Source organism: Pyrgilauda ruficollis, unplaced genomic scaffold, assembly GCF_017590135.1.
Source record: "Pyrgilauda ruficollis isolate IOZ18807 unplaced genomic scaffold, ASM1759013v1 scaffold151, whole genome shotgun sequence".
NCBI classification, from domain to species: Eukaryota; Metazoa; Chordata; class Aves; order Passeriformes; family Passeridae; genus Pyrgilauda; species Pyrgilauda ruficollis.
Window position 1 is genome coordinate 388,153 of NW_024513766.1, and position 14,926 is coordinate 403,078.

The following is a 14,926-nucleotide window of genomic DNA, read 5'->3' on the forward strand; positions in this document are numbered from 1 at the left end:
CTTCATCCACTTCATCCTCTCCATTACTCCTGCTCCTCCTGGAGCAATTGCCTGACTTTTCTTGCTCACAGTGAAAACATTTTGAAAAGCTTTAATGTGCTCACTCTGAGGATGAGCATCTCTGCTTAAAAATTGCTGGGAAATTTTTAATTTCAATGAAAAGATTGGCACAAGTTTGTAATTTTATTTATGCCAAGTGTAGCAAACAGTGAAAATCCTTGTCCAAACTATTCAGGGAAATTATTCATCACTCATTAATATATTTTATTTATAACAAAGTATAGGAGAAGATGAAGTATTTATATTAATTAAAAATAGAGTATTTCAGATACATCTTGGAACTGGTTTTCAGCTCCACTGGGCTTTGTCCAACATTTTATCCAGAAAGAAATTTATAAACACTCCTTATTCAGAAAGGCAGAATTTTACAACTGTTTTCTCATGGGTGGAAATTATCAATAAGCTAGGAAGGTGAGGAGAACTCATCTCACTTATAGGTCCTTTGTTTTATAAAAAAAAAAAGTTTTATATTTGAACAGGAAAGAAAAAGAGCAAGGCAAAATGAGAATTAGAAGAGGATGTTCATGGTAAATAGGACATTTAAGTCCTGAAATACTTTTGACTGAATATATATGGCCTGGATGGAAAATGTAACTGCATGAAATACTTATAGTTAGAAGAGATGAAAATTAACTTGAATTTAAACCTTTAATAACTGGATGCTTTTTATGTTCAGTGGAGACCTGTGGCAGTACCTGTAGCTACAGTCTGAAAAACAGACTGAATCCTAGCAGCCTTCAGCTCTAAAAATTATTTATTCTCCCACAAGGTAGGAGTGAAATGCACAGATAGATTTAATGCAGAGAGTATCTTAAGAGCCCAGCTTTCAAAAATTAGGTACCCTTTATTTCTGTTCCATTGAAGAAACTTAAGTTAGACTTAGTGCAACTCTGAGGTGTTTTTTGGTTTTTTTTCGGGGGGGGGGGGGGGGGGGGGGTTTGGGTTTTTTTGTTGTTGTTTTGTTTTTGTTTTTGTTTTGGTTTTGTTTTATTGCTGTTGTTTTTGTTTTGTTTTGTTTTGTTGGGGTTTTTTTGTTGTTTGTTTTTTGTTTTTTGGGGTTTTGGTTTTTTTGTTTTTGGTTTTTTTTTGGGGGGGAGTGGTTTTTTTTTTTTTTTTTGGTTCTAAATTTTAAAAAAATGGTTCACCCAGAACAATAAAATATTAGATTATTGTTGTGATTTTTGAAATGAATTTAAGTTAATCAGTCATCCAGGTTTACTGAATTTCTGGATAAATTTCTGTTAAATTTCACTCTTGAGAGGGTAACAGATGGGCCAGGTCAGCCTATTGTGACTAAATGTCATTGATGACATTTTTGTATACAGGTCTTTCTTTAAAACATAAGCAATCAAAAAAAAGCCTTCTATAGGTCTTATCTCACATAAAATTAATAACAGCAAAACCTACAAGAATTTCTAAATCTTATGAAAGTATATAAATATTTTTTTCTGTATTCCTGAAGCATTTTACAGTGATATGTGCCAGTTTGGTGTTTTGGTGACCTCTTGAAACAAGGTGATTTTTATTTGAAGAGGGCTGTAGCATTTTTCCAATTACAGATGTGTAAATTAATCAAATTTTAGGTACTGCTGCTTGACAGGAACCAGGTGAGTGACTGCAACAAGGGTGGTGAATACGTGGAACCTTGAATCCTGCTCTGAGTCCCCTGCTGTGAAAACTTCTTCTTTACTGACCTGGAAAACAGACAAGCAAAGGGTATTGAATGTGCCACAAAATACAGGCATCTGATATATATTTAGTATTTAATACTTGCATACACGGAGCTCCAGAAATAGAAGCCTTGATACCTTCCTTTAAGATGTAGGCAGGAAGAATTTTACCATTCTGTGAAAAAATTAAATGTGTCAAAACAAGTTTCCGTCCCAAGTCTTCATAAACACTATTGAGTTCACATTCTTGACCATTCTTGTGCCCAAAAATCAACCACCATGTGAAAAGAATTGACTCTCCTTTTTTATATTTTAAGTAATTTTCCATCATTGTGAGCATTTTGGTTGGTTTTTTTGTCTGGCACTGGACAAAAGCTGAGGTTATGTGAACAGAAAGACAAAAGTTTTTGGACAAACCCATCAAATAAAATAAAATAAAATAAAATAAATTACAAAAACATCCCAAACCCAGCCCAACCCAAAGCAAAAAAACCTCCCAAACCAAAAACTAACAAAAAAAACCAAACAAAAACCCCTAAGAAACCCACAACTAAACACTAAAAAACCAAAAATACAAAAAGAACCCCAAACAAACAAAAAAACCCAAATGAAACAAAAAACCCCCACCAAACAATAAAACACCCAAAAGTCCAAAAAGCTGAATATGGGGTTTTCACACCTCCTTTGCTCAAGTAGATGGAGAAGAGCCACTAATGATGATTTTCATTTTAGTTCTATTTTTAATATTTCAAAAATATTATCTGGGTGAGAGGTGAAGGCAGTTCCAGCCTCTCTTGCTGCTCTAATTGAAAAGTAGAAACTCTTTCTGACTGATAAAAATAAAATATGTGGACAAACAATAAAAAAAAAAAAGTTTCTGCATATTTGTCATATTGGAGGACAAAATGAGAGTTTGGAAAAAGGTAAGTATTGCACAAGGAGATATAAAAGCCAATCCCATCAGGCAAACATATTTATATTCATATAGAAGCACTTTGTGCTGACTGAAACCAAAAATCCAGTATATCTAGATTTTTCAGTCAGTGAAGGACATGGTGATTACTCTGATATTTTTTTGTTTATGACTGACATGCTGACTTTGCTCTGCTGCATTTGTTATTGGGACATGGAAAGCAAGAGATTTCATAAAAATGAAACACCCTTAGTGAGGAGAACTGGAGAAATCCTCTTTTACAAGAAGCATCTCTTAAAATTACATTTTGGTTAACAAAATTTTCTCCAAAGAAAGCCTCAGGACTATCAGGTAGAGTGAGTGGTTGGAAGACAGGGGAACCTAGATAACTTTGTCTTCAATAAAAGTTCCTGATTAGACAAGCTGATTTCAGAACAAAGCAAATGTTTTTTACCTTTGCTCCTTTGTGCAAATATTGCTCACTCTGTGGTAGTTGTCCATACACTTTAGTTGCCTTTGGTAAGACAAATTTTAAGAAGTACCTTGGAATTGAACTTTAATAAATATAAATTCAAGTCTCCTGAAGCATTCTGCAAGATCACAAGGGAGACTTTTAGCAGAGCAAATATAGATAATAGATAATATTGTCTATCACTCCTGCCTTGGTTATTGCTGTGGTACAAATATGTTTATTTTTTATATATCCCTCCATTTTTCATAACATTTTTCTAGATTTTTGAACAGTACTTTTCAGCTCCTGGACAATTAGATCTTTGTAGTTATCCTATAAAAAAAAAAATCCCAAGAGTCTAATTTGAATGGTGCACATTAAAATGCACACAGTTCTTAAACCACCTATTAGTATGATAATTGCAGTACTCTGCACTTATAGGCTTGGAAAGAACAGCTATTATTAGATATGAATCTGGTGGTGGCATCACATAATACATGCTAACCACCACACAAAAATAGATTATCTTACATTAATTAATTGAATTCCTCTGAAAAGGCTCGCAGCCTTCCTCTCTTCCAGCAAACATGATGCAGGCGTAAAGGATGCTCTTTTTCACTTGGAGGCACTTAAAATATGTTGAAGAGGGGGTGTCAAAATAGGGCACAGGCCTTAACGACTTTATCTTGCCTCCTGCCCAACACAAGAGCTACTAGGCAGTCACACTCAGAGTGAATTGCTCACTTGTTCCCCACTCTTCTGCCAGAAGCATTTCAAGCTAATTTTGGAAGGTACTCAGGTATAAATATGCCTGTGAGGTACTTGTTTCAAAACCTCAGGTAGAGTGCTGAGTAACATCTGCTGCTATGGGAGGGTAAAAAATTGCATTGTGGGTTAAACTATAAGAATATGTCCTGACAAGTGACAGGAAAACCTCAGAAAAAGCAAATACTGCTTATTCTGTAAATTTCTGTTAAAAACATTGAAGGGTGGCCCGCAAGAGATCAGAAGCACAAGATATTGATCTATTGATACCCTCTGGGGCCAAGAATTAATTTTAAATGAAAGAGCTGCACCTTGATTTTGGCAGTGGGTGGGTGGGCAGATGACAGGGGTTATTTTAGGATACCATTCACATTCTATGAAGCCGCAGCTTCCACTTTCTCCCTCTAGATTCATTTTAAAAATATCTTTCCTTCCTCACCCCACCTCTCTCACGTGGACCTGTGGGCAAGCACATGTCACCCCCATTCATACAAACACAATGCAACGGAGCAGCGGTAATTTGCAGAGATGGTACATTCACAAACAGCAACCCAGTCGCTTTAATGCAGGTTGATTTCACAGAAAGGACACCGCAGCCCAGAGGAATTTGATTAGACTGGTGACTTAAATTTGCAAGCTGCTTATTGGGTTCCTTATTGTTCTCATCGTAAGTTAGCAAAACTGATTTAATGTCTCTCTCCCTTTCTTTAAAAAAAAAAAAAAAAAGAAGAAGGAGTAAATATCTGACTGTTTCAACTGTGAAGGAGGTCATGTAAAAAGGAACATATCCTCAGCCTCAGGAGAAAGCAAAGAGACACCAAAAACACAGCTGAGAACTGCAAAACCCATTCCTGACTGGGTACCTGTACAGGCTCTGTGGGTGTGTGGGTCTGTGGAGCTCAGATAATCTCAGAAAGACTGACATTTTCCAGCTAAAAATTGCCCAAATTTCTAAATGTTCTCCAACAGGGGAAATTCTTGGAAGTCGGCCTCTGAAAAACGGTGCCTACTTTATAATTCAAATTAAACCAACAGATTATTAAGTAGAGGATCATATTTTCTCATAAATGAAATACAGTAAATTAGTACCACACTTTCCTGATTGTATGGAAATGCCTGAGATTACTCCTGTTGGTTTATTTGCAGAGTGGGAGCATTAAAATCTTAGTTGAAATGTATGCAAAGAGCAAGCATTTTATTAGCTGACTTCAACTCCTCTTGCAATTCAACTTCAAGGACAATATAGGAATTTTAATTCTTCTACCAGCTTCAACAATCCAACATTTCAATCCAGATATTCAATTAACATGTTTAATAATGATACTATATTTGTATATTGTTATAACTGTGTGGTGTATGTTTCTTATTCATTTTTCTTCAGAAAAAAAACAAAGCAAAATCAAACAAAACTCCCTCACACCTCCTACTTTGGCCAAGATTTCACCCCAAATCCACACAAGATACCCTCTGCAGAAGACAGAATCATTTTAACAGTTTTGATAAAGTTTTCAGATCAAGGTATCTTACCTGCCTGGATCTGAAAAAAAGAATCATTAAGCCTGTAGAAAGTTTGTTTACCTATCCATATGTATAGATAAAAATATACTTACATGGAGTCATGGTAGTTCATAGAAATTTTCTTGTTGCACTCATTTAAACCTGCCCAGCCTAACTCAATCAATGCTAAAGGAAGAAAGATTTAGGGGTGAGAGACACTTAGATTTTGTATGCTGAGATGGCTGGATTTATTCTATATTAGGTGGTGTGCTTAAGACCTAAATTCTGAAAATTTTGTATGTGCTTATGAAATCAAGGACTGAAGGCCTATTTATGGGCTCCATTGCAAACAATTTTCGTTACTGTGCCTGAACTCTCAGCTAACAAAATGTAATTAGCAGCCACTTTACTGCAAGTTACAAGGCTCAGATATTATATTCAAACTCTTTGGGTGAGTTTATTCGGTACTGGGTTCACGAGAAGTCCAGGCCTTGTTTAGGCCTGTGTGTGACCGACTGCGCAGGCCCACACAACAGGCCCAACACTGAGGAGGAGAGTTTAAAAATTAATTCCTGATTGTAACTCCACTGTGCTGTGCAGCAGGGCAAACTAAGTGGTGAAAGTATTTTCTGTCCTTCAAAACTGTGAACTAAACTGCCACAGTGGAAGTGCTCCTGTGGGGCAGAGCTGCAGGAGCAGGAGTGTAAACCTCCTGCCCTGGGACTTGCATGTCATTTTACTTCTGCCATAACAAATCCTTGTATCAACAGTCAGGGGAGCAGAAAATGAGGGAGAAAGAGGTCAAAATGCAGGAAAATGTTGAGTCCTTGACAAGCACATTTCCAGCTTTGTTTTTCTGGGATCTAACTATCTTGAGCAAAATATTGGGTCAAGTACCTGTCCTCACTACAACCAAACATCTACACTGGGGTTTTAAAATACTGATCTGTATTTGAATGAATTAAAAAACGATTGTGTTTTTAATCATGGAAATTGCATTTGATTTTGGTTGGTATGCAATTTTCCCTGTTGCCATGATTCTTGAGTCTAGGCTATGTAAGTTTATGTAACACCAATTTAAAGGAAGATTAGGGTTTTAGTAGTAGCTCCTGGTTTTTGGAAGTGAGCCTTCCCTTTAGCACCACAAAGTTTTAAGTAGTCATGCAAGAGGAAGTCTGTTCAGATGCTGCTAAATTGCGTTTGTAAGTAGTTTTAATTTTGCAAAAAAAAATGTTCTTTACTCATTGAATTGTATGTTAGGCATGTTACACTACAAATAGGTGTAGTGATCAAAGTTGCAGGAGATCCAAACAAGCATCAATATCTTTGTCTTGTGTAACAAGGATACAAATAGATTTTTTTTAGGTGAAAATTTTTCAAAATCTTCAATGTTACGATGCCATGGGATTAAAATCAAAATTAAGCCTAGAGGCTGGGAGATCTTTCACTTTGGGAAACAACCAACAACATTGCAAAGGACAGAAATACCTAAGGTTCACACATGAACTATACAAGAAGGTGAAGAATAAGTGAAATATAGCCATTAAATACTGATTTAACCTGTGGAGGATACTCTCTATTCAAACAGAAACATAGAAATGGATTTTCCTTCCATTTACTTTCACAGTCTCTCTTAAGAGAGATGGAAACCAAATAATGCTTGACTCAGGTAATGTTCTGTTGACTATTTGAAGGGGTTTACTAGTAGAATAAATGTGTGCTACTAGAATAAATGTGTCTATCATTGTTTAAATATTTAAGTAATTATATTTAATAGCATATACATTAGCCTTAGTGCCATTGGATAGATATAAGAAGTGAAAGTAAAGCAAACTGAAAGCCACTGATGAATAAAGAATGATGGTTCAGAGAAAAATGGAGCAATGTATTTTGAATAATTTTTCTTTAATGGAAATAAACATTTAGTGGATTAGCCAGATTCCCAAATCTGCAAGTGACACTACCCCAGGCTCCACAAGCTGCTGCTGGGTAATGGATAAAGATCTTTACCATTAACCTACTGTGAAAACAAATAGAAACCTGGTTGCTGAGCCTTTAACAGTTTGAGTAGTTTATTGCTCATCTATTCTGTCAAAAATATCTGTCATTATGAAATATCCCTCAACAGAGAAGCACAGAAGTAGGCATCTTTCAAATTTCATGAGAAACACAACACAGGAAGGGCCACTTAGGGAAAATATTTGTCAGAAATCAGTCAAAAATGCACAAACCAGTATGTGTCAGGTGCAGAAAACAATTAAACCTCTGGAATAAAAATGCAGGCTGAAGAGGTAATTAGAAAATGATGCAACACATCAAGGGAAGAAGGGAAAACAACTGTCATCCTCTCTCACTTAATTTTCAAATTAAGTGTCACTCTTTCTGGAAACAAAAAAAAACCCTACAATAAGAAACACACTGTTATGCTTTTATGCTTTTATGATCTCAAGTAACTTTTTTTTTTTTTTTTTTTAATCTTGAATAGATGTTTCTTCAGGAGGTGAAGAGAAACTTTTGGGTCACCTAACTGCTCCTCTCAGCAGCCACAGGATTTAAATAATGGGTGAGTGATTCAGCTGGATAAGTGCTATATCCTCACATGCTCCCTTGCTTTAGTCAAACCCACTAAAAAATGTCATTAATCAGTAGCTAATTTCATGCTATTTATATTTGTCAACATTTGTTGTGTAAATACATATTAAAGCAGATTTCCTCAATTTTGGAAAAAGTAGGAGGCTTTCTGTTGCTTTTCCTGGTGGTTTCCCATAGCCTCACAGTTTTGGGGTAGATGGTGTGTAAAAGGCTTTGGAACATGCAGAAACTGAATAACCCTCTGCTGGCATTTACAGAAAATGTTACATTACTGTGACTTTGTACACTGCAACAACCCTCAATTACTGATTTGTAGGAAAGCACACAGCACAGAAAATTCTGTAGTGGAGCTGCCTGAGGCCATGTAAATATATAAGAATGTGAGAACATTTTGTCGATCAGCATCTGAGGCAGAAATGTCTTTTAAAGGTCATGCAATTTTTTTCCTTTCTCCTTAAGTTTCTTTTCTTTTAATTACATTCTTTTACTTTGAACATGGCATACATAGAAAAAGCCTATAAACAAATGAAAGTTTATATAGGCAAAGAAAAAAAGCATTAGAGACATGTAACGCCTCAATTTGTCATGGGTTCTTTCTTTGTTCCATACACAATGCCAGAGACTTTTTTGTCTTATTACCCAGACAATGTTTTTTTAATAAATGAGGCTGCCCATTGTTGAACAGCGTCTTCCTCTTTTCCAGGAACAGCACATTCACCATTTTACAGTTCCCAAATGATACTAATTAACATCCACCCAATATCACTGTCATAAGAAGGAAGAAATAAAAAAAAAAAAAAAAAAAAAAACCCAACCAAAATCAACCAAACCACAAAATCAAGTACCCATAGACTTCATAAGAGTTACTCTAGAGGAGAAAAAAAAAAATCCATGCAAGAATCCCTGCTGGACAAATACATAGTGGTATAGCATAAAGAGTTCTCAAAAAACAGGCTTAATAAATAAGAGTATCAAGGACACAAGCAAAAGAAGAAATAGGATTTCCAGTGTGCCTTGGGGAGGAGGAAGATAAGTAAGGAAGTAGTGGCTTCTGTCTCCAGAAAGAATACCTGTTTTAGCCATGGCTAATTCCAAAGTGAAAATCAAATGCTTCTCCTCTCTTTGTGCCAGATTTCTCTTTCTTCTTCCTTGTGTGCCTTGATCAAGAAAGCAAAGATTTTCTTATGTAGATTGTTATCCCTCGTTTCAAGTGTAGCACTTCAAAGTGAACATGAGCACTTTCCTCAGAGCTGTGATTTCAAGCTACAGAAGTCACCAGGGCATACTCAGCTGTGAGTTTGTATTTAATTCACATCCCAAAGGCTTTGCTCAGAAGCAAAGTGCTGAAGTGTTATGCTATCTTAATAGAAAGTTTTGATTCAGAGAAAGGGTTTGTCAGGACCTGGCAAGGTAGCCTTATTTAAACCATAGCCATATGACCAAAATATGGTTAGTTGTTTGTGTTTTTTCTTTTTTTTTTTTTCTCCCATAAATCTAGACAGGTTTAGTTAGCATATCCTTTTGTACCAGTGTTGAATCTCTAAACCATGCATATCACTCTGTCTGAAAAGATCTCTGAAGGAGTCTTGCTGAATGCTGAATTGCTGATAACCAAAATTAAAATTCATGTATTGTTTCCATTTATTTGTAAAATAGAAATTTAAACCATAAATATAAATATGTATATATATATATATATTTGTATATTAAATTGTAGCTTTTCCCCAATAATGGGATTTTTGCTGAGGGCAGTAATCATCAGTCACTCAGAATCACACAAGTCAGTGCTGTGTAAGAGCAATAAACACCAACCTGCCTGTTTAGAGGGAGAGCACAGGCTCAGTGCTGCTCTGTGGCTATCAGTAGAAAGCTTTCCTGTTTGAATTAGATGGATATTGGAAGTGTCCTACCTTTGACTTTAAATCAGTGGCACAGACATCTGTTAGAGTAGCTTGTTTGGCTTCTCCACAAATGAGAACTGCAGGGGTGGAAAACAACATGAGTTGAGATTATTTGCTCAGAGAATCGTTGTTTCCAATTTTTCTCTCTGTCAGTTCCAAGCTGTGTTTTATGTGCAGCGCAGTCTCCTCCAATTCTTTGATATACTGCTGTTTGCATTGCTCTGGAACTGTGTTTAGAGACTCTGCCCAAGAGGTGAGCAAGAAGCAGACAGGTAAAATATTCTGGAGTTTTCCTATAGGAGCTCCTGTGCACTGTAGCATTTCAAAGCAGCAGTGTGGCCACTACCAGTAATTACTTTTGCAGATGACAGGCACAAACTGCATGCATGTTGAATAGATATGATTTGTTTGCTCACTAGCAAAAAATAAAATGATGCCTTTCTTGCTAATCTAAATCGGTTTTGGTTTATCTCCCCTCTTAGCTGCAGTTCTCTTAGCAGGGGATAAAGGGAGGAGGAATTTCTTCAGTGAAATAAATGTCAAGGCTTGCAGAGGGCTCAGGGAGGTGATGGATCACCTGGAGGTGTTCAACAAACTGGCATTTGGTGCTCTGCTGGTTAGTTGTTTGTGTTTTTTCTTTTTTTTTTTTTCTCCCATAAATCTAGACAGGTTTAGTTAGCATATCCTTTTGTACCAGTGTTGAATCTCTAAACCATGCATATCACTCTGTCTGAAAAGATCTCTGAAGGAGTCTTGCTGAATGCTGAATTGCTGATAACCAAAATTAAAATTCATGTATTGTTTCCATTTATTTGTAAAATAGAAATTTAAACCATAAATATAAATATGTATATATATATATATATTTGTATATTAAATTGTAGCTTTTCCCCAATAATGGGATTTTTGCTGAGGGCAGTAATCATCAGTCACTCAGAATCACACAAGTCAGTGCTGTGTAAGAGCAATAAACACCAACCTGCCTGTTTAGAGGGAGAGCACAGGCTCAGTGCTGCTCTGTGGCTATCAGTAGAAAGCTTTCCTGTTTGAATTAGATGGATATTGGAAGTGTCCTACCTTTGACTTTAAATCAGTGGCACAGACATCTGTTAGAGTAGCTTGTTTGGCTTCTCCACAAATGAGAACTGCAGGGGTGGAAAACAACATGAGTTGAGATTATTTGCTCAGAGAATCGTTGTTTCCAATTTTTCTCTCTGTCAGTTCCAAGCTGTGTTTTATGTGCAGCGCAGTCTCCTCCAATTCTTTGATATACTGCTGTTTGCATTGCTCTGGAACTGTGTTTAGAGACTCTGCCCAAGAGGTGAGCAAGAAGCAGACAGGTAAAATATTCTGGAGTTTTCCTATAGGAGCTCCTGTGCACTGTAGCATTTCAAAGCAGCAGTGTGGCCACTACCAGTAATTACTTTTGCAGATGACAGGCACAAACTGCATGCATGTTGAATAGATATGATTTGTTTGCTCACTAGCAAAAAATAAAATGATGCCTTTCTTGCTAATCTAAATCGGTTTTGGTTTATCTCCCCTCTTAGCTGCAGTTCTCTTAGCAGGGGATAAAGGGAGGAGGAATTTCTTCAGTGAAATAAATGTCAAGGCTTGCAGAGGGCTCAGGGAGGTGATGGATCACCTGGAGGTGTTCAACAAACTGGCATTTGGTGCTCTGCTCTGGTTGACAAGGTGGAGATTGGTCAAAATAGGAATTGACCATCTTGGAGATCTTTTCCAACCTCACAGATTCTGTGACTTCACAATTCTGTGATTTCAAAATCCAATTCTTTAAAACTGTCTGGTGTGGAAGAGTTTCTCTCTCTCATGTCCTTCTCATATCTGTTTGTGCTCTGAGAAGGGGGCACCTTGTGCTCTTTTATATAATCCCTGTTTTGACATTTTCAGGAGCAAGGTGAAAGAGCTGCCTGCTGTGCAGAGGCTACTCCTGCTTGGGAGGGTTGGCAAATATCTATTTTTATTTTTTATATATACAAGAACATGGTCCTAGATCTTTTTGAATATGCTACAAAAAACTTGAGGCATCCTAATCTCGCTTTATGCAGCTCCAAGGTTCATGTTTCCAAGTGTGCTGTCAGCAGGACTTTCTGATTATCTCTAACATTCCTGTGAGAATATGTGACAGTGATATAGATATTAATGCTGAAGGCAAGTACTCAGGACATGTGGATAAAGCCATTTTTCTCCCTGCTGTTTTATTGCTGTTGAAATACATTCAGTAACGATTTGGTGCCAAACCAAGTCTGAAGTGTTGGTTCACTCCAAAGGCAGACATCACTCCAAGTTCTCAACTTCTCTGCTTCTTGAAGACAGTCGCAGGCTGACTGACTTGAGCTGGTTAAACATTGACAGACACAATCTGGAGGCTTCAGAAGCATGCACTTTCATCAGCAGTGCTGTTCCATACACATCTTCTAAATTTAGCTCCATTTCTGGGCCTCCTGAGATGTGAAGATCAATCAAATCCTATTGGAATAGATATCTTTTGCCACAGCAGTCCCATATACCATCCCAACAGCTCAAACCAATTGTGTTAAAGAATCCACTTTTTAAATTTTGTTTTTTTAAAAATGTTTTAAATTTTTTTTCATTTTTTTATGGACAGGAGCCAACCTACTGCTCACTTAATCTGGTCCTTCCCTGAGCTCACCTAAGTAATTGTTTTCCCTTCTCTGTTCCTATATTTCCTATGCTTTATGCCATAAAATGTTAGTGGGGGTCTTCACAAGTTGGGTTGGATTTTTTTTGGTTTTTTTTTTTTTTTTTTTTTTTTTTTTTTTTTTTTTTTTTTTTTTTTTTGCTATGGCTGCATGAATTCTTGTAAAATTTGTGATCATGTCAATGCATACATAAATATGCAGAGTATGTGGTTTTTTTTGGTTAAGGAAGACACAATTCCTTACAGAGAGATGAGCAGAGGGTAATACTAAAATAAGTAAAATGTTGAAAAGAAAACTATGGGAGGCCTAATATAAGCTCCATGTTTCTAAACTGCAACTCTTAGGAAAAAATGAGTAAGTGAGTGAATTAATAAATATATAAATAAAATGCTTCCAGGCATCCCTTTAAACATCAGCCTTTGGTTTTTTTTTTTTTTTTTTTTTTTTTTTTCTTCTAAGTGCAACCTTAAATACTATTATTCTTTCTACAGCTATTTTTTATTTAGAGATACTTCAGGTAGCTAGCCTGTAAATAAAAAAATTCTAAGAGGAAAGGAACAAATTAGCCACCAATTCTTTATTTTAGCAAGAAAAAGCCTGCAGCAGGAGCACTGCTTTCCCTTTCAGCAATGGGGTCATGGAAGAAATCATTTCACCCAGCAATTTCCATAGCTCAGGAATTAAGAAAGCCAGAAGGCCTGAAATTGAAGTTATATAAAGCAAAGAATGAATACGATTATGTTCTGTTCACACTATGATCTTTGAAAAATACCTATTATGGGAGCTAAATATCAATTGGGAAGCGGGTTTAATGGTGGAAATAAATGTATATGAGCAGATTTTTGCAAGTGCGCAAACAGCCTAAGAAATCTGAAATAAACCTGTGGTGCAGAGAGAGGATCTCAGCAAGGAGCTGTCCTTCTGCAGTCTCCTGCTTGCCAAGACAATTTGGAATTATGTAAGTTTCCAAACTGCCAAGAAAAAGTGCAGAAAAATGATGGCTTGAATGTTCAAAAGTGCCTGGAGAAACAACTCTATTTTTCAGAAATTTTGGACACCTCCAGTTTGACAGATCCTAAAACTGGTGTCTCTGGACCCAGTTCAAAAACAATGGTAAGAGTGGAAATATTTCCTTGTAAATTCAAGGCTTTTGCACATTGAAGGTGCTAGATCAACACTGTTTTTGGAAGTTCAGATAAGTTCATATATTTAAGCAGCATTGTCCCCCTCAGTTTAATATATTTTCCATTGCTTTAAAAAAAAGAAAAAAAGGAGCACAAACCAAAATTATTTACTATTTTAGTTCATAATTATGGCAGGAAAAAATTGTATTAAGTTTATTCCATAAAATAAATAATCAAAATGCTTTTACAATTACCTTCAGTTAGTCCATGAGAAGATGTAAACCAGATCTTAGAAGTCCAAATACATTTTTGACTTTTCAGCTTGAACCTTTAACCTGATGAGAATTTTCTCCTTGCTGTGTTGCTTCACAGTCTGCCTTCTGTTTCCCTATTTTTGTTTTTTTTGAGCTTTAAAGTACTGGTACAACTGCTGACAGATTGGCTGGACTGCATGTTGTTGTTTCACCTCTTCGCATATCCTGATTTTTCAGGGAATTGTAACGTAGATAAAGATATCTTTAAGAGAAGGATCCTGGCACTAATTTCCTATTCTTATATAAATCTCCTTGATGTGTATTTTAACCTAATTTCTCATACAGGCTGTAGCTTTCTGAGCTGTGTCTAAAACTTCTTATCTCTGTTATTTCTAACGGGTATCCATTTTCCTGCCATCCAGCCTGTGGCTATTAAAATGGAACACTGAAAATTATTTACTTCCTTCTGCACTTTCTTGCTGCTTTTGTTACTGTTGTTTTTTGGTTTTGTTTTTCTTGGGGTTTTTTTTGGTTTTTTTGTGTTTTTTTTTTGTTTGTTTGTTTGGGTTTTTGTTTGTTTGTTTGTTTGTTTTGTTGTTTTTTTTTGGTTTTTTGTTTGTTTGTTTGTTTGTTTTTAATTTTCTGCACTGGTTCGGAGTTTTGACAATTTCCCTATTGTAACTCCATATGGTTTTACAGGAACACCTAAATCATTTACATATTTTTGTGTTTATTTGCTTCCACTGTGTTGCTGTCTTCAGTTTCACAAAATATTTTGGGAGTTCTTTCAATGCACAGTATGCACATACTCCCGGGGACAGTGTGTAAAATACAGAATAAATGCCAACAACTTATTATGACCCCGAGAAAAATGACTTATCAGAGACTTGTGTGACCTCCCAGAGTCCACCAAAGACTTTTCCCTGCTTTAAACGTTCATTTACTTGGAAATAGAAATGGTGACTTGAATACATAAATTACCAGATCCACTAGGTGCAAAATATTGTATTCTTTG